Source organism: Gadus morhua, chromosome 8, assembly GCF_902167405.1.
Source record: "Gadus morhua chromosome 8, gadMor3.0, whole genome shotgun sequence".
Classification (NCBI taxonomy): Eukaryota; Metazoa; Chordata; class Actinopteri; order Gadiformes; family Gadidae; genus Gadus; species Gadus morhua.
Genome location: NC_044055.1, coordinates 23,933,011 through 23,937,299, shown reverse-complemented (window position 1 = coordinate 23,937,299; position 4,289 = coordinate 23,933,011). Strand labels below are relative to the sequence as shown.

At 37.1% G+C, this 4,289-nt stretch overlaps 1 long non-coding RNA gene across 1 annotated transcript; it reads left to right on the top strand.

Moving 5' to 3' along the window:
* The first annotated feature begins 2,903 nt into the window (after positions 1–2,903).
* Positions 2,904–3,790, top strand: LOC115549300 (uncharacterized). The gene is made up of 2 exons (XR_003977736.1): positions 2,904–3,072; positions 3,585–3,790. It is a non-coding gene; the product is annotated as an uncharacterized LOC115549300 (long non-coding RNA).
* Positions 3,791–4,289: the final 499 nt, after the last annotated feature.

The following is a 4,289-nucleotide window of genomic DNA, read 5'->3' as shown; positions in this document are numbered from 1 at the left end:
TATGGTAGAACAATATAACCAACTTAGAAATTTCAATTTGATTTCAAAATCGAACAAGACTCACATAAAATGAAATTAGAGAGAGTTGTCACCAAAGCCTCCAACATCACTGGTTGTGAGTGATCTTCCAATCAATCCACTCTCTGAATGCTGAACGCAGCTTGAACCGAGCAACCAAGATCATCAGGGACACCTCACATCCAAGCCATGATCTCTTACAACTTCTGCCCTCTGGAAGACGCTATAGATCTCTGAAAACTGGAACGACGCGCTTCAACAACAGCTTCTACCCTGCAGCAATTAGACTCTTGAAGATTTGCAACTCTACTTTTTTATTTATTTTAAGTTTTAATATTTATATTAATCCCCCCACTGGCTTTTGACCTGATATTCCATATTGCTCCCAGAATGACCTCCAAACCACTGGGTTTAAAGTTAAAGTACTCGGGTCAGAAGTCTGTGAAAGGTTGCTTTAAGCCAGTGACTCCCCTGTGTTTGGTTCTGTGAGCTAATGCACCTCCTGAAACACGTCTTTCCACCAAATGAACTGCTGGACATTCAGTTACATTAGTATTCAAAGGAAATTATGTCAAACCTTAAGCAGACCTTGATTACCAACCTTTTTTTGACCCGTGACCCAATTTTGAGGTCTTATTTTTTTTGCAACTTAGAAGCACTAGGGGGAAAATACCTTTATATGCAGATATTTATATTTTATATTGCCAGATGTTCATAGAGTTTGGTACTATAGTCCTAAGTTACTGCCATTTTATATAACTCTGTTACAATCGTCTGCAAATATTGAATGTATTTATTTGTTTGTCAATTGTGAATTTAACTGTTAACGTTACCCAAAAGATACAATAGCTATATTATTATGGATTATTAAAATGTTATGTTTAATTGTTCTATGTTTCAGAAGCATCCTGTAAATGTTTGCAACATGACTTTTTTTTTTCTGGTTTACTAAAAAAATAAAAAAAATATATTCTTAATTTATAAACACATTATTTGAAAAAGCTATCAGTTTTAGCTGTTCACAAAGTATGGGCAAAATGTCTTAGACTTTTTCCCTGCAAGGGTAGACTATTACCCTATTGCATATGTTTATAAATGTTACGGTTTCAGATGTCAAAATCATTACATTGCTGTTAATATCTGTGTGGACCTTAATCTGATAACAAAGTAAAGTAACATGGTATGAATTGCATTCCATTCCAATGTTCTGCCTTAACCTCACCATAATTGCCATTTTAATTATGTTGTGCAAAATTTGCTATTGTCTGTCTAGAGAATGGTATAGTCTGTAAGAAAAACAAACAATGATCCAGACTCTGTTTATCTATTTAACCTTAGAAAATTAATAGAGGGTTAATGACTTTGAAATTGTAGCCCTTTGCATGTATTTCCCCCATTTCAAATCATGTGGTCATCAGATGCATAATTCTTGGATTTTACTGAATCTCTGGCATGTCACAATTCGCCAAATAGAATACATATTACAATTACAAACAATAAGTTCAATGCGATAGGAACACAAAGGATATATCATTTTACATACGCCATATTATACCATTAGTAGTATAGTATAGTCTGCAAAATTGTAATATGTATTATATTTGGTGAATAAACGATACATGTTTATTGTAAGAGAAGGTGGTGGTAGAGGATGAAAACAGTCAAATCTGTAAGTTCTCTACAGTTAACTATTTTAAATAACAGCATAAAAATAAACAATAAACAAAAGAAGACTATGTATATCTTAGCAAGTATTTAAAAGAGATGCTCACAAGTCATTTTTGCTAGTCCAAGCAATGTGTCAAGTCTCCATAAGTCCAAGTCAAGTCTCAACAACATGACTGAATTGTATGCAATAAAACAAATATATTATTAGATCACAAAGTAATCGAATAATTCTTTGTGTGAGCTGCTCGGTTTGAGCTACTGTACATTTGTTAAGAAGACAGTCACTGTGTTTGCGACTTGTGACTCAAGTCCTAGTCGCAAATGCAAGGCCCGATCTCTGATATGTAAACATAAGTGTGTTGTTTGGGATTGCAACTTTGACAATTATTATTTTCTGATTGGTTAATGCCTGTACACACACATGCAATGCAGGTAACAACACGTAATGATCAGATAGCTGAGAGTAAGGATTAAATTAATATATATCACTATATCATGGTATATTATATAGAATATATATTTTAATATTTTCGTATTGCTATACCAATACATGGTCAACTCAACACATTTGCACACGTGCTGAGGGCCTGGACAAACACAGGCACTATATTGTGAATAAGCCATCTATCCTAGAGATACGGCCTATATTTGCCTTGCTATTGCTCACACTAAGTGCTAGGGATCTCCCTAGGGGGCGGGTCCAACGACAGAAGCAAACGCCTGTTAAACATGTGTGGTAGATAAAGAAGCCCTTGAGCGGTGAATACACCTGCATGTTGTTTGCGTCCTCTCCAAGGCACTACAGGCTGGCCAAATACCATCTGAACACAAAGCTATTGTCAAACACTATTGGCACACACACTCATAAATAGGCAATCAGACATACAATCCACAAGGGCGTATGATAGGTATCACCGTAGAGCCCACAGAAGAGGTGTCCATACAAGACGGGATTTGGAAAAGTGGAACCGATAGGTGAATCTGTGGGTGGTGTTTAATGTGACTGAGCCCTCTTAATTTGCAAGATTGGCAAAAAGTTCAAAGTTCATATCATGCCCTTTTTGTGTTCAATAAACAAATTTTGAGTACTTGTAGAATACGTTTACATGCTTTAATGTTGAAAATACGGGTCTCTCACCCTATTCATTTCTGCAAAACCGCTTTGAGCGTAAAGTCCAGTTGCTCTGGCTGGCCCATTATGTTTTATTGGTCAGACGGTCAGCGCGTGAGTTCTGGGCAGCTGTAAACATGGTCAGTGTCTATGGCTTAGGTCCTGCTGTTCGTTTTTGAACCCGAGTCGGATATAGAATCACAAATTAAGGCCACACAATCAATATGACCCGACACATCGTCAAAACCTGGAGTCGAGCCGGACGTTTCACCGTGGTAAGTAGTTATGTTGTAGCCATCCTATATTTTAACATTCTATCTTAAATATAAGATAGCTATGTGGTAAGTAGTTATGTGGCAAGAAGTAATTTTGGAGCTATCCTATATTTCAGATATAACCTTCTAACTGTAATGCTCTAAAATCAAAGTAACAACTGTGTGTTTGTTGGCTGACTGAAGTGTATATTTAGTCATTTCTTATCTTGGTGCAAACTGCGCATGAATGCCTACCAAACTGGAAACACTATGCTGCCAAGAAATGCAAAAGGTAGTCAACAGATTGTATAGTGAAGTAGTACATTACTACAGACCCCCTTTCGCTGTACAATCTGTACATTATCCTTTACCTGCAAGATATTGTTTAACATTTTCTATTCTAAAATTGTACTTGAAAAACATTCTGCTTCCCGGATGAATAATATGCCTTATCCATTGATGTTCCTTCAGGAGTTATCATTTGCCTCATTATAAAACAGTATTTGCTATTAATCACTTATATTCCATATTAGGTTGTAACACGAGTGGAGCAGCTTCCAGTCCCCCGATATGCAGGGTACACCATCCATCCTGGAGGACACCCGTACACCCTGAATCCGCACACCTTGTAGAGCATCTACAACATCCTTGGTGCTGACTATGAACCTTTAAGGCGTAAAGGCTTTTTTGTTACATGTGTGAAACGTGAAATGCACACAATAAATGTAACAAAAATGCCGCTTTCTGGTGCTTTTTCTTCCCTTACCTCGTCTGCCTTCTGATGCTTCCCTTACCTCGAAAACACACATACCCAAAACTCTCAGCCCAAAACTCTCTTTTATCTCATAGTGTTTGAATTCCAGCTGGAACAGTGGCTTCACTTCGTCCTTAAAGTGTATTACACTTGATCTATAGAAAAAAGCAGGTAAAGAACTGCGTGGCCAATGTTTGTATAAAATACAAACTGACCGTTAATTTGATTAGTTTTTTGGGTATTTCTGGCGTCAGAGTGGGCATGGAGAGGAGGGTTGGCATGGAGAGGAGGGCGAGCGAGCGTGAATCAATGTGTTGCGTGCAGCTCTACAATGAAATATGATTTTATGATTATTGAAATTTTTTTGTGGATGTCACTGTTCATTCGGATAGATAAAAAACTGAAAATAAATTAGTACCTGCGAAACTAAGTATTTCATATTCAAACTACTTTTTCTGTTTGGTGGCCTGCATGAGCCACTTGT